General features: G+C 36.5%; 1 long non-coding RNA gene across 1 annotated transcript; it reads right to left on the reverse strand.

Moving 5' to 3' along the window:
* Nucleotides 1–7,673, reverse strand: LOC113081645 (uncharacterized). Its single transcript, XR_003282252.1, has 3 exons — nucleotides 7,357–7,673; nucleotides 6,964–7,055; nucleotides 1–817 (listed from the first exon to the last, which is right to left on the reverse strand). It is a non-coding gene; the product is annotated as an uncharacterized LOC113081645 (long non-coding RNA).
* Nucleotides 7,674–12,183: the final 4,510 nt, after the last annotated feature.

A 12,183-nucleotide genomic window follows, 5' to 3' on the forward strand; every position in this document is an offset into this window, starting at 1 on the left:
AATCACAAATACAATTTTCAACACAAAATGTATTGCAATAAACTCCTAAAAACACCAACCTCATTGAAAGGTGTTTTACACCTGCACGTTTTGTGGATTAATCTGTTATATAACATTAAACAAGATCACCCCACAGCATTCAATATAGAAACATCCTTCATTCCAAAAGAAAATATTTAAACATTGTTAAACGCATTATAGATATATGAATTGGCTTAAATGCCATTTTAATATAAACTAAGTTATCAATTATTTATGCTCTCAAGCCTCAAATTCATCAATTAAACTAAACACTTTAAAAAGCCATTCCCATATAGATAAATATAGAAATATCCTGTTCACAACATTCCTTTCAAAAAGAAACTCTGAAAAGCATTAAGACATTAAAAGACGTATGAATTGGTTTCATACCACTTTAATCTCAACTTAGCTGATGCTTTGACAAATTCATCAATTAAACTTAAAGAAAAAAAAAAAAGAAAGGAAATGGCAATGGGTGCAGGCACTTCACCGCATTAGTTTGTTTTTAGTCCATGAACTTTTGCGGAGCAGCTTTCCCCATCAATGTTCATGAAGATCCACTGGATCACATCAAAGGTGTATCGCAGCTCTTTGGTTGATGGTTAAAGCATAAAGCAGTCCAAACAATGTGACGAAGGCATTTGGAATGTCTTGGAGATACACAATGAAAATTTCCCCTTCCAGTATCACAGCCACATTCACAAAGTCATCTGGGAAGGCCTTGTCTGGTGTCCTCGCTGATTGACAAGATGCCCAACTTGACACTCTGAACAACATTGATCTCATTGTCAGTCAGCTGAAAAAAAGAGAGAGAAAGATTAAAGATTTAGCGGTAGACTTGAACTTTCATTACCACATTAAACATACATTTTAAATGCCGTAAATACCGGTTTACATTTTGGTAGTGTATTTTTTTTTTTACGGTCCATGCCAATAAAATGTTTGTCTATGCCATTCTATTTTTTACAATTAGAGCTATTCAAGTAATCTGATGAATATTCTTCTACTTTTTATTAAAAAAAATTAAAAACAGAAAAAATTCAATCAGCTGTGTTTTTAAATTCAGAACATGGGTATGTTTGCATGACAATGATGTACTAAAAACAGACAACAACGTTGTCAAAATGATCCCCCTTCACGGATCTGCAAAAACGTCAGTAGATGGCGATATCACTTCATCAAAAACCATTACATTACGTTATGAGAGAGGGAGAGCAGTTATATTAGGCGCGTTCGACTTGAAGCAGCACTGCACAGAATGATCACTGTATGACATCAAAGTACCGAGAGAGCGATTCGAATGCATTGGATATGTGTGAATTTAAAATGGCTTTAAAAAAAAATACTATACGGCGTTTAATAGAAATTTTAAACATGCATTTTCCGTGATGGATAGAGGTAGTGTATGGGGATATACAGTATAGAATACCGTTACGTCTATGAGAGTCCCTGTAAACTACATATGCGTATGTGAGAGAGAGAGCGAGAGAGAACTAAAAAGGCATTGGAATACGTTGCTAGAAACATCATACAGCGCTCGCTGTTCCTGACACACTTCAGTGAGTTTATCCTCCTGGTCAATAGTTCACATTCGCCGTGGCGCTGCCGTCTTCGTCTTTCTTCTTCTGTGGTTTTCCTAGTTCGTGATTGGTCAACTTCAGATAAATCAACAAATCGGCTCATTCAACTGCACAAATGGCACGAATTCAAACCAATAGCTCACTAACTTTTTAGACATGTTTAAAAATGATTGGGAGGTCGGGAAGTGTTCGTAAGCCACTCTGCTCGGCTCGTAATTCATCGCAAATGATACGAGTCGTGACCATACACGATTTCCACACGATTGAAAAAAAACAAAAATCGCATGCGAACTCGTACGACAGCAAAAATTGCACTGTGTATGCCCGCCTTAGGGCGGGCGTACACGGTGCGAATTCGGATGGTCGGAAGATCGTATGTCCACGCACACGGCACGAGTGAGTTTATCTGAAAATCGTACGGACGAGATGATATACGACACGATTTTACAACCTGCGAATTACAGAAGCAATCGCACGAAGTTGATAGACACGTTCGACTTGAAGCACCGCTGCACGCACAGAAGGATCACTGTATGACATTACCGCGAGAGCGATAAGAGAGCACCCATATCCAATGCATTCGAATCGCTCTCGCGGTACTTTGATGCCATACAGGTGATCATTCTGTGCAGCGCTGCTTCAAGTGGAACGCGCCTAATATAACTGCTCTCCCTCTCTCATAACTGCATATAAAATATTGATACGAGCCGTGACTGTTTCCTACACGTACAGGTTATTTTTCAGCAATAGGAAACCGGGACGTTTGGTTACCCTGTGTGTGTGTTCTTGTATATGGTTTATAAATATCTGAAATGGGTATTAAAATGTAAACATGGTTTATAAGGACAATTACTGTGCCCTCGTAAACCAAATGGCTTTAAAAAATACTATACGGTGTTTAATAGAAAATTTAAACATGCATTTTCCATGATGGATAGAGGTAACTTAGTGTATGGGGATATACAGTATAGAATACCGTTACGTTTATGGAGAGTCCCTGTAAACTACATATGCGCGTGTGAGAGAGAGAGGGAGAGAGAGAGAAGGCATTGGAATACGTTGCTAGAAACATCATACAGCGCTCGCTGTTGCTGACAGACTTCAGCTGCCGTCTTCGTCTTTCTTCTTCTGTGGTTTTCGTAGTTCGTGATTGGTCAACTTCAGATAAATCAACAAATCGGCTCGTTCAACCGCACAAATGGCACAAATTCAAACCGATAGCTCACAAACTTTTTAGACATGTTTAAAAATGATCGGGAGGTCGGGAAGTGCTCGTAAGCCACTCTGCTCGGCTGGTAATTCATCGCAAATGATACGAGCCGCGACCATACGAGAATGCGCGATTTCCACACGATTGAAAAAAATCGCATGCGAACTCGTACGACAGCAAAAATCGCACCGTGTACGCCCGCCTTTAAAAGCATCACTATCATACTAAAGTGATATTGGTGCATCCTTATTCCAGTGGTAAAGAGCCACACAGATGAGAAATCAAAAATTACCTGTATTACAGTGTATGATGTAGCTGTCCATCAGTGTAAACAATGTGCAAAGTAATTAAACCAAAAAGTACACGATTTATAAAGTTATTGGCTTCTAAAGTAAGGAGTCGACTCTGAATCGCTGAAACGAGTCGTTATAGATTTCAAATCTTTTGCCCATCTCTATGTACGTCACTAGGAACACTTTGCATAATAATCTCCGCCTACCGTCTTGGGAGAAACGAAACTCTGACACCTGCCCCCCCCCCACACACACAGACGCTCTGGTTGGTGTGATAGCATCATGTCAAGGAGACAGTGTGTTTGTTTTCTCCCGAGCGTCTTATCAGTATGTGTGCTGTCTGCAGTCTTTGTCTGCGCTGATCTTAATTTACAAACACGTCATTAAAATGAAGTGTAACTCCGTGAATACTCAACGAAGAGACATGAGAGAGATATCTATAGAAAGCTTGACATGTCTACTTTAAAACTAAACAAGTACTGCCGAAAACAGATATTCTGTGATAAAGTAATCCATATGAAAACAACGCAATGTCTGTTTTTCATGTCTCCCTTCGTTATATCTAATGTGACCACGCCCCCGCGCTGAATGCGCTATTCAGATTCAAACTGAAGCGCGCGGCTTGAATACACCCACACAGAAGAAAAAGCAGCGAGACTGTTCAAGTTTTTTATTTTGCTGTTTGCTTCGCGGTGAGAGGAATAAGACATAATTCACCCCAAACAGATGCTAACGCATTGTTTACCGTGAAGTTGTGTGCGGAAAAACCAATCACAACTATGTCAGTTGACCAATCAGAACACAGTATGCTACTGAAAGGTGGGGTTTAAGGAAACTTAATCTTTTGAACAGCTTCGCGCGAACCGTTTGGAGATCTCTGAGAATTGAGGTAATTTTAAAATGAAATTTTGACAAAATGACAATGTTTTTTTAACCTTGGATGGATTTAAACCTAATGTACAGGACTTATAAACAGTGATAGGAAGCTTAGAATCATCTTACTGGCTCTTTAACATAGTAGGGGCATAACAGTTCTTGGTTTAAAAAAAAAAAAAGTCGAACCATTAAATTCTCCACATGCTCAAAATAAAGTGGAAAAAACAGTCGCTCTTTGCAAACTTTGTTAAATGTGAGTGTCGTATGCTCAATATAGAGCTGCACGATTAATCGTTAAAAGATCGCGATCTCGATTCAGACACCCTCTCGATCTCATTTCTAAATGACAATGATTCCCTGAGTCAGTTAAACCTTTGACAAAGTCTTAACGGATCATTCAGATCTGTGTTCACACTGCAGCTGACACAGAGAGAGCAGTTACCATGTTTGGTTAAGAAACATCTTCACAAACTGTCTTTTCAACTACACAGTATGATTTCTGTCTTACAGTCATTTATATTATCACAAAATTACTGGGATAAAGTTTGTAGTTCCGATATAAACACTGATATCTATCTGGCAGCGATCAAAATATAACATATGCCCTTTTGAAAGTACCGCTCTTCAAATAACGTTTGTGTCGATGGCATTGTTTCGCCTCTAGGTGGCGACAAGTGACTTAAAAATGTATTGGTAAATGAATTCATTTTTCATTCAAGAGAATCGTTCAAAAACGCTGATTCATCCAGTAATGAAACAAGCGAAGTAGGTTTGAATGAGTGAGTCGTTGAATCAGTGATTTAAACAACTTTTTCATCATTCTAATATAAAAAATTGGAGTTTTAAATATATTATATACACAATACCAGTCAAAAGTTTTTGAGCCGTAAGATGTGTAATGTTTATAAAGAAGTCTCTTCTGCTCAGTAAAATTTTGAAATATTTATATTTTTCTATTTTTACAATTTAAAACAACTGCTGTCTACTTGAATGTATTTTAAAATGTAATGTGACTCTGTGTCACATGATCCTTCAGAAATTAATTTAATATTCAGATTTCTGTTAAAAAAAAATATATATATATTATTATTACTATTATTGTGTTGAAAACAGATGAGTAGATTTTTTTTAGGTTTCTTTGAAAGTTCAGAAGAACAAAATGTATGTGAAATAGAAATCATGTTATAAATTTCTTTGTCATACTTGATCAATTTAAAGAATCCTTGCAAAATAAAAGTATTAATTTATATACTTGTGATAATGATAATATTAATAATAATAATAATAATGATAATAAAATGTTTCCTGAGCAGCAAATCAGCATATCAGAATGATTTCTGAAGATCATGTGACACTGAAGATTGGAGCAATGATGCTGAAGATACAACTTGGACCACAGAAATAAATTACATTTTAAAATATATCCCAATAGAAAGCAGTTTTTTTATTGTACAAATGTATCACAACATTACTATTTTTTCTGTATTTTTATAATATCCATTCAAAGACTTTTGGACTGGTAGTGTATATTAAAATGTTTAATAATTAATTTAATAATTCATTCAGATTAATTAGACACTTTTAAAGAGACTGCAGCAATAATATTTTGTCACATTATTTTATTTAGTTCGGAATCGTAGGAGAATCGTGATCTCTATATGAGACCAAAAAAATCGTGATTCTCAATTTATCCAGAATCGTGCAGCCCTACTCTAATATGATCAGTCCTTTACAGAGACATCACCCAGATGTTGACTTCACACAAATCACAGGTGAGACTTGAACAGCACACATTGCTATCAGTGTTTAAACTAAACTCTGTTGCGCATGTTTTTAAGCATTGCCAATTTAAACATTTAAAGCTGCGGTAGGGAACTTTTGACGCTCTAGTGGTTAATAAACAGAACTGCTTGCGTCTTGCGGAAGAACATCGTAGCCGGAGCTACTTCTCTCTGTTTATGTCTATGAAGAATCACAAAGGTACTGGGTTACTCCGCCGCGGTATCCCCGAAGCAATCTAAAATAGTCCGAATATAAACTTATTATAGGTGCACCCTAGTGATTCAGGACAAGCCAAAAACACGGTTTGGAAAATGGATTCATGGTGTACTCGCTTATTATATATATTTTTCTACATTTTGAACACAAACAAAGTTACAAAGCTTGGTTATTTTTTATATGATGGAGTTTCTGCAAATGGCAATAGGACCACTGGGAGGAGCCAGAGTAGCTTGATTTTTTCACAGATTATCTGTCTCATATTCTACTGTCAGGACATAATGACAGGTTTAATAAATATGTAAAAAATATTTTTTTACTAAAGTTCCCTACAGCACCTTTAAATCAAGAATAAGTGAATGAGAATTTATGTGAGCTGCATGAAGTGCCCATTCAGTCAGTGGCCAAATACTGACATTGCATATTGCATAGATTAAATATAGATTAATCCTTATTTAAGCACAGATCAAACAGCAAACTCTTTGAGTGATTTTAAGTGCAGTTTAGCTGCTGTCAATTTACGTTTGTGGTTTTAGGAAGAAACAAAAGCACAACTCTGAAGGAATGGAAGGTGTTCTGGAAGTAATGAAACCTCGTTTATCTTGCTTTCATCGTTGGAAGCCAAAAACTAATTGTACATCTCTATTATTATCTTTAATTACTGCCTTATATTTTTTTGTACTTTTAAGTGCAGGGAGACCCTTAAACTTCAGACAACAGTGTTGTGTTCTCAAATAACACACACAGGCATCACTGAAACATGCAGTGTGTCAATTAGCGCCTGCACCAATCCCTCTCTGGCTGATCGTGCTAAAAAAAGCTCTAACTTTAAAAGTGTTTGACCAAGGGAAAAAAAAAACTTCTGGGGGGTCGGGTGTTTGGCTCGATGTCTTGGTGCAAATGACCCTAGGTTGAATCATTCCTTTAAGTAACCCACATCTCAAATTCATTTTAAGGATTGCCAAAGACTGCTGTGAAAACTCACCTGTATCTGCTGCTTTGCAACGGAGATGAAGTGAAGTGGAGGAAAAAAAAAGTTTGGTGAACAAGCTTTTAGTCAACTTGACAGGACAGGACCTGTGAGTCAACATGAGAAAGTACAATGAGCGAACCTTCTATGTGAATAAATACACTCAATAATCGTACATTCGTGACAACATCGTGTGTAATTCTTAACATTATTATGATTTCTTAAAACAAGAAAAAAAAACACTATGAAATGGCTCAACGCCGCGCAGGATCAAAACTCCGAATAGTAATAACAAAAACCGTGACATTTCAAACCACAGATATATTAATTGTCATTTCTATCACCCATATCGATTAAATTTGACAGTTAACGTTATTTTTTAATTCAAATATTGTGGTGAAAACGTACCTATATCTGGCGCTCTGAAGTGATGGTAAAAAAGGTGAGGTAAAAATCCGGTTTGGTCCAGTTGGTGAACGAACAGCTTTTAATCAACTTGACTGAACCTGTGAGTCAACAACACGAAGTAAAATGAGCGAGTCTTCTATGTCCAAAACGCTAATTATGAACTAAAGACTTAAAACAATCCACTAGCATAATATAAAATGTCATACTTACTCTGTATCACTCTATTTCTTCTGAGAGACGTGTGGTCCAACATAGAAAATCCAGTTTCCGCTGGCTTCTCTCGAAAATTCTCAGAGGAAAAAAATAGGCGCGTTCGACTTGAAGCAGCGCTGTATGACATCAAAGTACAGCGAGAACGATAAGAGAACACACGGATCCAATCGATCTCGCGGTACTTTGATGTCACAGTGATCAATTGATTCAGCGAATCATCTTGAGCGGTTCATTTTTATGAATCGCTCAATTCCCAATGATAAATTGGAATCTGACCATGAATAAAAACTAAAGCAGCTAGACAAATTGTAGGTGTAATTTAATTAATCTGTGCTCATAACTGTAAATTACAGGAATGTTTTTTAATGTACACACTAAAATAAAATACATTGTAACTAATATATATATATATATATATATATATATATATATATATATATATATATATATATATATATATATATATATATATATTGTTAAAAGCATTTTTAAAAGCTTGGAATTCAGGGTTTAAGATCATGCAGTTTACCAGACAGCAATTAGAGAGGTAAATTAAGTTTAGTTTACTAAGTTTAGTTTAAACAGTAAATTAAGTTAAGTTTACTGCAATTAAAGCATTAGAATTTATGTAAAACCTTCTGCAAATTTTGTGCAGTTGTTTCAACTTACATTTATTAGTTAAAACAACAATCATACTTGTTAACTCAACAGAAAATCTATTGCAGTTGTTTAAACTTAAATTGTTGAGTTAAAACAACAATTTTACTTGTTCATTCAACTTTCAGTTTAGTTGAGGACAAGAAAACTTAAAATTTCTTGTTGTCTGGACTAGGGATGTCAACGATTAATCGATGATCGATTAATTGTCGATAAGAGATGCAATCGATTAAGGCTATCGATGGTCGGTTAACCGATTCAATGTTGGGCTGCGTGCGGCTCATGCGCACTCAACACGTGCGAGCGGCTGTGAGTGACGGTGACGATATATAAAAGCATCATCATTCATTCACAATGTACAAATTAAGCTTTTAATGTGATTTAAACTTTAAAGTACATTAAAATAGAAACAACATAAAAGTTCTTCAACATTAAATGCAATAGAAATGTAGTTACTAATCATTTCATCAGATAACTGTTTTATATCGTGCGCTTTGCAGGGCTGCGGGACACAGTGACAGGACAGGTAGTCTATTCATTCCTACAACTTGTTAATTCATTCCTACGAATTATTAATGTGGCAATTGTCCATGTTTCATTAATTTTGTTCCCTAAATAACCCATGATTTAAGTGAAATAAGGGAACAAATTAATAAATCGAATGAATACTTAATTCATGAAATCTTTAATTTCCCTTCCCATGTTTACCACAGTAAGAGATGCGAAAACAGTTATTAAAAGCGAAAGATAATAAAATAAACCTGGGAAATTAGAGGGTTAGACTATGAAGATTTAGGAAAAGAAACGATGCCTAAATATACTGAATTTGTGGAAATTCGTGACCAACCGGCAAACCAGAACAAAGCCGCGTAAATGAAGACTATGGGGTCCAAAAGCATGGTCGCGATCTAACATTTTCCAGTTAACCTATTATTCCTCTAATAAACAAAGCTTTTATACCACACTTGTCATAATCAGATCTTATCATTTCTAAATAAATAATTGCTGGATTCAAAACAGCGATTAATAGGCGCTGTGACCGACAGATTCCTGGAGCATTCACTGCTGTCACTAAACGGTGACGCCGAGCATCGTTCACAAGTTTCTGCATGGACCTGACTAGGGCACAGGTTCTAAGCCCTGGGACAAAATGGGATGCTTTAAGGAAAATTTATAGCCTACTAAGTAATAGGCCCAACATAAAAATAACAATTTGTTTTCATGTTTTTTTTTTTTTTTTTAAATAGGCTATGCGAAATATATCCGACTTAAATAGGCTAATTAAGATTAACGGATTTAAAACAGAAGTGTGGGCGCTCCATAAGTTCAAAAAAAAAAAAAAAAAAAAGGATGACAACGCATTCTGTTTGTTTGCTTTATTTTACAAGAGCACAAATCTTCTTTTTTTATTGTGAGTGTGCACAAATGAAAGTAAACACTTTTGCGGAAAATATATATATTTTTTTTAATGTCTCAGCTGTTTCGATCGCCCCGGAGCCTGCTGCACACGTATATTCTAGCGATTCAAACTTACATCGCAGTCTGTTCATTATCAAAATAAAATGTCAACTAAACATTAAAAGGTTACACTGGTCAGTTTAAATAGACCGTAGTATACCGCCAAGGACGTTTTTGCTCATATGAAGAGGATCATCTTTTCCGTCTATATGCGAATGCGTGTTAAGTACAAGCCTAGTTTACATTATAAATAATAGTTTAACATTCAAATACATTGCGAATATGGAAACATTTCGATTTGTGCCGAATGAGACATGAGCAATAACCTCCAAATAAATCTAGCCAAAGCCGCGCTCGCTCATCCTCGTCTGCACGCATGCACTGTCACGATCTAATGCGCTGTATGCCGGATTTTTAAAAATCGGACATTTTCTAGGACAGAATCCAGCAGGATCAAATTAATGTGAGCAACTGTGTTTTGGTGCAGCAGCGCCGATGTAGTTCACTTAATGTGCAGCGCAGTCACACGCGCTCCACATTTCGGATAATTATATACAATAATGTCAGTTGAAAACATTGCAATTTTGCTTTAAAATACAACAACGAGCACCACAAAACCATTTAAAGAGGCGCGTTCAGCGTTCTCCGTGCGGGATTGGAAACTGTCAACAAAGTAAAATGACCTCAAAAGTATGGCGCGCTCTCTTCATTTTATCAAATGATCCTAATCGCATCTATTCATTTTATAATCCTGCTACTAGCATTTTATTCAGACTAAAACCTCTTTAATTCAAGTGAGAAAGCGTTTTGTGTGTGTGTGTGGCTTTTGCACATCCTGTCATACCGCTGACTGCGTGCCTGCAATAGACGCATTTTGCAGTATTATGGTTAACGATTAATCGATTAATTGATCGTTAATTTAAACGACGATCGATCATGGAAATAATCGAAATTTGACATCCCTAGTCTGGACAATCTAGTTATCTCTACACAAAAAAACAAGTTAAAATAACTAAACTGCGGAAATAAAAGAGGTGCTTCCAGAAGTCATAGATCCTCTTCTGACTATTATTAATTCCTCATTCTCATTAGGATATGTCCCCAAAACCTTCAAACTGGCTGTTATTAAGCCTCTCATCAAAAAACCACAACTTGACCCCAAAGAACTAGTTAATTATAGACCAATCTCGAATCTCCCTTTTCTGTCCAATATACTAGAAAAGGTGGTATCCTCACAATTATATTCCTTCTTAGAGAAAAATGGTATATGTGAGGATTTCCAGTCAGGATTTAGACCGTATCATAGTACTGAGACTGCTCTCCTTAGAGTTTCAAATGATCTGCTCTTATCATCTGATCGTGGGTGTATCTCTCTATTAGTTTTATTGGATCTTAGTGCTGCGTTTGACACAATTTATCACAGCATTCTTTTGCATAGACTTGAGCACTTTGTTGGCATCAGTGGAAGTGCATTAGCATGGTTTAAATCGTACTTATATGACCACCATCAGTTCGTAGCAGTGAATTAAGATGTATCATATCGATCACAAGTGCAGTATGGAGTACCTCAAGGCTCAGTACTAGGGCCGCTACTCTTCACGCTTTATATGTTACCCTTGGGAGATATCATCAGGAAACATGGTATTAGCTTTCACTGTTATACTGATGATACTCAGCTCTATATTTCTTCGCGGCCCGGTGAAACACACCAATTTGAAAAACTAATGGAATGCATAGTTGATATAACTGGATGACGAGTAATTTCTTACTGCTAAATTCATTTGCATTTTCCATCTCAAAAATATATCTAAATTACGCCCTATGCTCTCAATGTCAAATGCAGAAATGTTAATCCATGCATTTATGACCTCAAGGTTAGATTATTGTAATGCTTTATTGGGTGAGCAGCAAGAGTTCTTACTAGAACCAGGAAGTATGACCATATTAGCCCGGTCCTGTTATCGCTGCACTGGCTCCCTATCAAACATCGTATAGATTTTAAAATATTGCTTATTACTTATAAAGCCCTGAATGGTTTAGCACCTCAGTATTTGAATGAGCTCCTTTTACATTATACTTCTCTACGTCCGCTACGTTCTCAAAACTCAGGCAATTTGATAATACCTATCAAAATCAACTGTGGGCGGCAGATCCTTTTCCTATTTGGCGCCTAAACTCTGGAATAACCTACCTAACATTGTTCGGGAGGCAGACACACTCTTGCAGTTTAAATCTAGATTAAAGACCCATCTCTTTAACTTGGCATACACATAACATACTAATATGCTTTTAATATCCAAATCCGTTAAAGGATTTTTAGGCTGCATTAATTAGGTGAACCGGAAACACTTCACATAACACCCTATGTACTTGCTACATCATTAGAAGAATGGCATCTACGCTAAATATTAGTCTGTTTCTCTCTTGTTCCGAGGTCACCGTGGCCACCAGATCCAGTCTGTGTCCAGATCAGAGGATCACTGCAGTCACCCGGATCCA

This window comes from Carassius auratus, unplaced genomic scaffold, assembly GCF_003368295.1.
Source record: "Carassius auratus strain Wakin unplaced genomic scaffold, ASM336829v1 scaf_tig00034732, whole genome shotgun sequence".
Lineage (NCBI taxonomy): Eukaryota > Metazoa > Chordata > Actinopteri > Cypriniformes > Cyprinidae > Carassius > Carassius auratus.